Consider the following 10,044-nt stretch of genomic DNA (forward strand, 5'->3'; position numbering starts at 1 on the left):
AGGACAGAGGGAATGGGCTGAGGGTAACCCTGGGGACATGGGGAACTGAGACCCCGTTGGGTGTAGTCACATGGCATATGGACAAAATGGAAGGGAAAACCTAGAAGAGCCCTAATCTCACCTTTTTTAGACTGAATTTTGGTCACTGAGAAAGTATTAAACTGAGGAAGGCTCATAGCTTGCATGTGAGGAATCCCTGATGCCTGAGTGAAGAAAGTTGTATGGACTGAAGTGAAAGAGGTCTCCCGAAGGAAAACTCCAGGGGCTGGAGATAGATAGGGCAAAAAACCATAGTGACATCAGAGTCCTGAAGAACAAGAGCGTGTATCCTGTCCTCCATTGGTAATCTCCTCTTCATGGGAAGACTGAGATCCTTTATATCAAAGAAAATACTAAACCACAGCTTTAATATGAACCACTATATCCTTTGCCTTCTTGGAAGTTGAATTCCAGGTCTTGATTTCTGCTATTTAGCACAAATATTTTGGAAGCATCTGATACCTTTAATAGGTTTAATATTAAGCAGACTTAACTTTTAGCTCTTCTTCATTTGCTTACTTTTTTTTTTTTTTTTTTACACATTGAGTGGGAGCTCTTTTATGGGTTTTCAGTTTAATATTTATGGCAACAAATTTTAATCAACTTGATGACTCTGCTCCATTTTCTGCATTCCTCTGTCAAGTTAGCATTTATCGGTGTGTTTTGTTCGTTTTGGTTTTTTTTTTTTAATGTGGTGTCTAAAAGGGAAACTCATTTCATAATTTTTTTTTTCCTCAGGTCTTTTGACTCCTAAACTCCAAACAGGAATGACCGTTCAGCGTGCAGGCCACAGTGAATAAGGACAAAGAAAAGCACTCCCCACCGCATGCACACGTGCACGCGCACAAACACACATACAGCAGTGCCAATATTCCTATAAAATAATGTGCACTCAGTATAAAAAAATGTCTAATATCTCTGGCCTGCAGGCAGGATGGCATCTCTGCTTTACGCTAGATTAGAAAAGACTGTGCACTTGCTTTAAAAATACATCCCCCTGCACAGTGCCAGCTGTACTAGTGTGAGGAGCAGTTCACCTTCCTCGGCTGCGCTGATGTGAGTCAGCTGCAACCTCTGGCTCCGACGAATTCTGCTGCTAGGTCTTGGAGGGGTTTTTTGACTTTGCCTTCTTCAGAGGAGACCTTAGGGAGGGAGCCAAGTGATTGCTGTGCTACACTAGTGAGGCTTCAGGGCTGGAGGACTGACCAGAAGTTGAATTTGATGGAAACTGGGGAATTGATGGAAAACGTGGTAGACGTGACTGCACCCATAGAGTCGGCTCCAGCCCATCTGAGGGCCTTGTTGTAACTCGTTTTGGCCACATCCACAGGCTTATTAAGCTTGTTATTTAGGACTATAGTTGCCTGCCTAGCTCAGGTTTTAATCAAACTGGACTTTGTTCCTTTAGCTAATGGCTTTTCAATGTGTTTCACTGCAGACAGTAAGGGGTAGCTTAGCCTATAGAAAGGTGTAGTGAGGGGACCATATTTCAAGGAAGCAGGTTTGCCACAGGGACACAAAACAATCAAATTTCATTTAGGATAAAAAATAAAAGTAGACCCACAAAGAGTGCTTTGTTGCAGATCTCCCATGGGAAGAGTGATGAGAGTTATGTGCCTGTCTCCTTTTTACGCCTTCAGAAACCTTCCTCAGCACATTTTAATTATTTGCCCGTTTCTCATCTTTGGCACTGAAGTTTATCAAAGTCCAGCAAATAGCAGAATGCTTAATTTCAGAAAGCAGGGAGTGGAATGGGCTAATAAAGCTCTGAAACAAGTTCCCCTTTTAGACCGTGGAGCAGATGGTGGCACCTGTGGCAATACATTTCCTCCCCTTCCTGCCACTGCTATATTAAGAGCTGGTGAGGAAATTTTGCATCTGGGCTGGTAGTTTGCCATGAACTTCAGCAAAGCTATGATAATGTTATTTGTTAAGGGGATTGAAAATTATACCAATTGCACTATTAAACTGTTCTTTAGTTTTTCTTCATAGTGCCGAGCTTACAGTTTGTTGAAGATTTCTTTAAGGTTCTTTCTTTTTTTTTTCCAGAATCCTTAGAAAATTAAGAAAGTTGCCAAGATACCGCAGATGGGTAGCTAACTACAAGTAAAAATGCCATGGCCTTCAGTAGAACAACAAAGTGAGGAAAAATATTATTACCTCCTCTGACTCCTTTGAGCAAAAAGCTGAAGGTAATTTTTAGGCACCGGTGTTTGCAATGGGAAAGAGATGCAGGGGAAAGGGGTCATTTGCATGTAGTATTTATTTGCAAACACTGTACATTGTAGTGCTCTGTGATGGTGCTTTAGAGAGCAGTGAGCTGCTGCAACTCTCCCTGTCAGTCGGACTGTCACTGCAAGTAGCTGTGTGCAGCAGCTGGGAGCTCAGGATAGGTAGGACGCACAAGGTAAGGTGATTTCTCAGATGGCTTGAACAGAGTGAGTGCTTGCCATTGTCCCAGGTTTTCCCTGTTTTGCTGAACCTAGCTGGTTTAACTCCAACTTCTCTCAGAATTTTTTCTTTCTGAGAAACACAGATAATCTGGGTCAAAATTAACGGGGCAGGCTCACTTGTGTCTGTTGTCCACGACAGGGAAAATCAACTTCTGGCTCCACAGGGAAAAGTAAAGTAGACCTCTCCTCTTGCTCAGGTGCGCTCCTGATGTATACAGGATGTGTATCACAGCTGTGTTTTCAGATGTGATAACCAGAGAAATGTTCTCTCTTTATAGTGGAATATAATAAATAGTGGAAGAAAAGTTAAATAAATAAAATGATGGAACCCTCTTTGCTAATGCAACTACAAAATCACATCAATAATATCGCTCAAAGCCAGGAAAATGAAAGTAACGATGCACTGCAGTAATATTGTTTCTTGCAGCTCAGTTCCAGCCCGCGCTCTGCTAATGTCGCTTTGCTGTGTAACACCAAGGCAGAGAACGACACTGTTGTGTTTGGCTTTGTCAAAGCTGTTGCAAGCAGCCATGAACTTGTTCTGCTCACAGCCTGAGCCAGGCTAAAGCTGAGTAGCCTTGTCAGCAGGGCGCTTTGCTTAAGCAGTCTTAGCAGGTTATGTCAGATCAAAATTATTATTCACAGCCAAAGAGCTTCCAAGTGGGACTGGGCTTGTACTACAGGACACAGCTAGAGTGCACATAATCCTGTCTTTTTTTGCTTCTGTGAAATACTGCTGAGGGGCCAGCCCTAATTATCTGTCTGTATAACACCTCACTTTCGCACTTTTCTCTCTTTTTGCAGACTAAATGCCTGCAAGTAGCTACCTATGGCAGGTGGCTACAGGCAGAGCAGCAGGGACCAAAGAATAGGAAGAGATGGCACAGCTTTAGGGTCCTTCCAGTAGGGCAGGGAAGAAGGAGGCAGGAGTCTCTGATGAAACTGGGACTGGTGAAGAGTAAAGAGTTACTAGGTGGGATGAAGAGGGAGCACACGGTTGGCTGTGAAAGGAAAGGTGTGGGAGACAGGCACTGAAGAGAGCAGAGAGTGATGCTTGTTGATGAAAATCAGTGTTGTGGAAAGAGTAGAGGGTTTGAGGGCCTCAAAGTGAGGGGAAAGAGACACTGTGAACAAGAGGAAAACAGACTTGAGCCTGACCCTTGAAGACCACCTTCACTAGTCTATATACATCTTACCTGTGCAGATTTATTTTGCTTGCCAAGGATCTGTTAAATAAGTCTTGTCTGTCTGTGAGGACAGAGGGGTTAAAAAACAAATAGACAAGTGGAAGGTGTAGGGGACAGGTGATAAGGCAGGACAGGCAGAAGTGGAGTGTCAGGGTGGAAAAAGACATGGGTATCCCATGCCTCCCCTCCATCTCCCTGACTTAATAGGCCAAGAATCAGCTCTGGCTGAACAGTAGATAACGTTAGCAGAGGTACCTCAGTTGGAGAGGAGCAAAAAGCCAGCAGTACTAAGTGAAGGTAGAGCCCTTCTGTGTAGAGACCTAAAAGGAGATATGCTTCAAAGGAGAGGCAGTGGGTCAGCACTGCATCGGCAAGGCAGGGGGCGTTTCTGTTTCCAGGTGCCCTACAGATTTGAGAAGATGAACACTCCTCGCTGTCACTAAGCCTTTCTCCATCACGGTGCGAGCAATGTCACTGAAAGAGACAGGTGGTCTCGTGTTGCTTTGTGGCTGTTACTGGGTGATTTGTAGATCTTATGCCAAAGCGCATTCTAAATTCCTAAATTCCCAGGAAGCGCTGAACCCAGGATAATGGCAGGAAGTAGACAGCAAAGTTGGTAGGATGGTGGAAGTTAATCCTCAGTAAGACAAAAGCAGCTTGGCGAAAAATGTGCATCTGGGATTTTTCAGGGATATTCCCCACCTTCTTCCCTTGCTGAGCCCTAATTTCACTGCCTCCCCAAATGTACTTATTCTGCTGGGCTGATGCCAAGTGGTACAGGCAAAGGGGGCTGAAGAGGAACATGTCAGGATGTTTCAGCAGAAAGACAAGATTCTGGAAAGCAATTCAAGGAGTAGGAAATAAACCAGGAATGAATAAAGTGGAACAAGTTTTAAATGTTAATTCCTTCTTCCCCTCAGGCAAACTGGGGAATGGTGGGTCTGAAGGAAGGAAAAGAGCTGGAAGAGAAAGGAAAAGAGAGACGTCTGCACCGTATCATGCTATACCAGTAGGAGTGAGTCAGGGAGGGCTCACCGGAAATCCCTGCAGGCTGATGGGGTGGAGAGGGGACCATCACAAATTTTTGTTTTTTTCCAGCTGGCTCAAACTTCTGGTGTTTCCTGTTCCCATGATATCTTTGATAGCATCTGTCCGATGTACTAATGACAAGATGCTCCATTCACCGCTCAAGAGAGGGAGTAAGACTCAAATCACCATTCCAGCTTGTCACTCATCAAGGAATTAAAATCTTCTTTGAATGTGGAATTTACTGACCCCACGGGAGAGCCTAAGACTAAGGAACTGGTGCTTTAAACATGAGATCACTGAAAGAAAATAGTGCATTAGCTGGAGATCTTTCAGCTTTCCAAGCTGTGGCTGAGAGCCACTGGGCTACATTACACAGAGGCACCTAATTCATGCTCACAAATGCCCTAGCCATTTCCTGATCTGAAGGAATAGTGGAGTACAGTGCAGGGGCCCCGAGAAATAGATAGTTTTTAAAGAGTTTATATGGGTAATATGGAAAAGGCTTTGATCTGCATCTTTCCTAATAGAACAAAGTATCTACTTAATGACCTGGTTTTATCCCTGACGGCTGGCCATGTTCAAAATCTGGGTCAGTGGCTGTGGGGAAAAGCACTTTTAATTTCATCTGAGCAAAAGTCTGGTGTTGATAGGGACGACTTAACTGACCTTATATAGATGTGGCCTCATGGGAAGGCCAGGTTCCTGTAGAGCAAGCCCGTGATCTCTGCTAGCTCAGCTGCACTGCGAGCTTTTTCGGCAGAAGTGAGCTGACACTGAACTAAACATTCACAGTGGTAAAAAGCAGCAATGTCACATATTTCAGGAAACTAGATGGTTGGGCAATGATACAGAGTCACTTTGGGTACTCTGGGTTCCTCCAGAAATTACTGGCATTGTGGTTTTAGAAAGCCTGTGGACAATCCTCCTCTTCCCCCAATTTTTAAAAGAAACATCTTTAAAAGTGCCCAGGAAATAAAATCCTTTAAAAAATGAACTGCAGATCCAAGTTCTTACTATTTTGTGTTGGCTGTGGGGTTTTTTGTTTGATTGGTTGTGGGTTTTTATTTTTAATTATTCTAGGTCTAGTTTCTATTCTTGCTACACATAATTTTGTTGGAATATAATTCTGAACTTATCTCCTTTGGAATATAAGTGCGATTTGAGCCAAAATGTGCTGCAAATTGAAGCAGTTCTGTTGTAGTTGGTGGAGTTACTATGGATTTATGGAGATATGAAAGAACAAGATGTGACTCTGTCCTGGTTTCAGCTGAGGTAGAATTAAATTTCTTCGTAGTGGCTAGTACGGGGCTATGTTTTGGATTTTTGCTGGAAACAGTGGTGATAATGTGGAGATGTTTTAGTCGTTGCTAAGTAGCACTTACACTGGTCAAGGAGTTTTTCAGCTCCCCGTGCTCTGCTGGGAGCAGAAAGAGCTGGGAGGGGGCACAGCTGGGACAGCTGGCCCCAGTTCACCAAAGAGATATTCCATACCGTATGACGTCATGCTCAGCATGTGGAGCTGGGGGAAGAAGAAGGAAAGGGTGGACGTTCAGAGTGATGGTATTTGTCTTCCCAAGTAACCGTCACGCATGACGGAGCCCTGCTTTCCTGGACATGGCTGAACACCTGCCTGCCCATGGGAAGGAGTGAATGAATTCCTTGTTTTGCTTTGCTTCTGCACGCAGCTTTTGCTTTCCCTATTAAACTGTCTTTATCTCAAACCATGAGTTGCCTCACTTTTACTCTCCCGATTCTCTCCCCCATCTCACCAGGCGGGGAGTGAGCGAGCGGCTGCATGGTGCTGGGTTGCCAGCTGGGGCTAAACCACGACAGACTCAAGGCCAAAACCTCTTTTTCTGTTCCCTGTTTTGCACAGGTTAGATAATACATTTTGGTTTAGCATCTTCGTATGTCTGCTCCTAGTGGCCAAGCCTACTCAGGAGTTTTCCGAACCTGTTCAGTACATCTTTTCACAGCTTTCTGTTTGTACTGCCATATGTCCAAAATAATATGTTACTGCTTCACATGACATCTCTGGCTTTTAGACCTCTGACTATGAGCACAGTTTTGGGGTCCAGCTAGGAAGAAGGAAAGTATGAATTTGAGAAGTGCTGAGCATTGTTTGCTGTCTTCACCTTTAGTGTGCACTGTGACTTGCTGGTAGCTTTGGTGCTTACGCTTGGGCTGTCCAACTCAAGCAGCCAAAACTACGGGCTTCTTTGAAAAATATACTCATAATATCTGAGCCTTCTGGTAAGGAAAAAACATTGCAGAAGAACCTTCTATTGCACAATAACATGAACAAGATGACAACCTGAATGTTTCGGGACACAATAGGATGGGTATGTTTATCCTGGGCATAGCCTTTCTGCCTGGTTCTGTGACTAGAAACTGAGGATTAGAAAGGAAAAGTCTTTCCACAAAGTGTGGCAATGTTTTACCATGTATGTGAGGTTGCTCAGAACTGGTGGAGTCACCAGTTATGACACGATATAAAGGCGGGGTAGATCAGGGCTCATCTGGAGGATCAGTTCCTTTCATCTCTGGAACAATCACTGCTAACATTTTAGCACCAGCAGCTCTCTCTGAATCTCTGATGGCAGAAGACTCTGAACCTCCCATGAGTGAAGCTTCAATTTTCACGTGGTCACAGAGGCTGATGAAATCTCCTCTTTGGAAGACTTAAACTGCATCAGAGCTCCTCTAGGGATGAAGCACAGCTGGGCATCCTGTGGCTTGTGTCATGCCAGCAGATCATCCCTCAGAGGGCTGTTCCCTGGATGGGCTCCGCAAACTGAAAAATCTCCAGGGACCACAGCAGGAGGCAGGTTCTACAGCTCCTACAGGGCAGGATAGCATGAAGGTAAACCCAGGCTAGCAGGGATCAGGGGCTGCTTGAAGGCAGCCAAAGACTGTCCTTCCTCCTTTTTCTGTGGAGCAGGGTTGTTTATATTGAAATCCATACCCCTCACACCACTTGTCCATCCGATAATGTCTGTCTGTTTTGATTCTGTCTGCATATTTGCATCTTTTCCCTATTCACTTTTGTCCCGGGTCCTCAGTCATCCAGGTATCTAGGTATTTACTTAGTGTCATTCATGCCAGTAATGGATCATTGGACCACAGTGAAGTAAAGCTGAAGCTCAGAACCTGGGAGGTCCCCAGTTGAGAAGGGCTTAGATTTAACAGATCACTTCTGTGGAACTGAATTTCAAAGCAGATAAATGAATCTATACAATTAATACACTTTTCCTTAGTTTAATATCACCCCCTATCGTCCCTTGGCTCCAGTTTCTATGTATTATATTTTTCCAGACCAGTCTTGATTTCTTGCCTCCGCCCCTCAATAACATCAACTTGCAGATGCAGCAACAGCCACACCAGCAGCCCTGCTTCTGGGAAAGAGACAAGAGAATTCAGCTCTTGAGAGGTGGATTTGCCAAGACATCAGACTTCAGATGTTTCTCCCGGGGAGTCCAGGAAGCTTTAAAACTCCTTTCTTTTATGTTTGTCTGGGAAAGAAGCCTTGGGATACAGTTCCAGCAGAGGAGTGCCTTGTTTGGTGGGGACACTTCCACTCCTGATGCCATATTTGCAGTAGACTGGTCAGAGGAGACAGCTTCATCTGAAGTGAGTTCAGACAGATACTTTAAATGTTAATAAGTCACTAGGACTGCATGACATTTGCCTGAAAGTCCTGAAGGAATTCAAATGTGGGACTGTGGACTTTTGGCCACACCTGTCATTAATGTCTCTGTGCCAGAGCACTGGTGGATTGCCAGCGTAACCCCCACCATAAAAAATGGCTGGTGAATTTGACTTCCATTGTGGTAAGAGACTGGTGTCTATAATAAAGAATAAGACTGCTGAGTATGTGAATAACTATCTGTTGAGAAAGAGTCAGTGCGGCTTCTGTAAAGGAAAATCCTGCATCACTGCTTTGCTGGGTTCTGTGAGGGTCTCAAAATAAGCACATGAATAGAGAGGATCCAGCAGACATAATACATTTAGACTTCCAAAAAGCCATTGACAGGTTCTTCAGTAACTTAGTAACTTAGTAACTAGTAACAGTAACTTAGAAGTTACTAAAGGAAATAAGTTGCTATGGGGTTGGATGAAAGGTCCTTTTATGGAATGAAAGCTGGGTAAAGGACAAGAGGCAAAGGGTAGAGCATATGGGACACTTCTCAGGGTGGAGAAGAATATGCAGTGAGGATAGCCTAGCGATTGGTCCTGGGACTAGTTTTATTCAGCCTTTTCATGGCTAACCCACAGAAGTGACTGAACTGTGAAATCTCCAAGTTTGAGGTTGATACTAGCTTTTCTGGGGTGGTCAAATACTGTTCTGATGGCAAGGAACTGCAGAAGGATCCCGCAAAATGAAGTGGTTGGACAGAAAAGCATCAGATGAACTTCAACTAGATACATGTGAAGTAATACATTTCAGGAAAATAATACAGCACATTCCTACATGATGCTGAACTCAGAGCTCAGATCTACAGTAGCAGATCAGGAGGGAGATCCTGGAGTTGTAATTTATTACCCTATACAATGTGCTTATGCAGCAGCAGCCTTAAAATTGTTGAGCAGCATTGGCACAGGTACTTAGACTCAGGTAGAGGGTGCAATTTTAGCACTATATAAAACCTCCATGCATCTTGATCTTGAGCAGTGGGGGCTGTTCTGGTCTCAAGAAAGACATTGTTGAGTTTGAGAAGGCACAGAGAAGGGCAGCTACAGCAGTCAAAGGAATGGAATAGTTGCTTTATGAGGAACTACAGAAAAGGCCACTGCTCTTCAGTTTGGAGACAGCAAGGCTGAGAGAAGTTATGAGTGAGGTTTATAAAATCTTGAAGGTGGTGGATAAGGTGAATGCAGATCTGTCTTTCACCAAATTCTGCAACATGAAGCCGAGAGCTTTCCTCAGCTACCAAATCAAATGTTTTCTGAAAGGCTGGCTCACTGCCCAGTCCTCTGATACCATTCCACAGACAGTGCTTTCACAGGTAGCCCTTGAAGAGAAAGGACAAATAATCTTGCATGCTACTGCTTAGGGTGGGCATCCACTCCTTCTCTGGAAACCCTCTGTCCTGTGAGGTCTCTGTTCCACCCACAAGGCAAACTCCCTCCCATCTTATGTCCTCAACACATCTGAAAGCTGTCACCCTAGCAGGGAAGGCTGCAAAGGTGACAAGCTAGCCCAACACAGACAATCACTCCCCAGCTATTTAAATAGCAGCCATGGGGCTGTTTTGGGAGAAATGGTTGCAGAGTGGGGCAATGGTGCTTATTGCCTTGCTAGCTTTGCCCAAAGGGTGCTGCAGAATACTCATGCC

The sequence above is a fragment of the Phalacrocorax aristotelis genome, chromosome 2 (assembly GCF_949628215.1).
Source record: "Phalacrocorax aristotelis chromosome 2, bGulAri2.1, whole genome shotgun sequence".
Taxonomy (NCBI): Eukaryota; Metazoa; Chordata; class Aves; order Suliformes; family Phalacrocoracidae; genus Phalacrocorax; species Phalacrocorax aristotelis.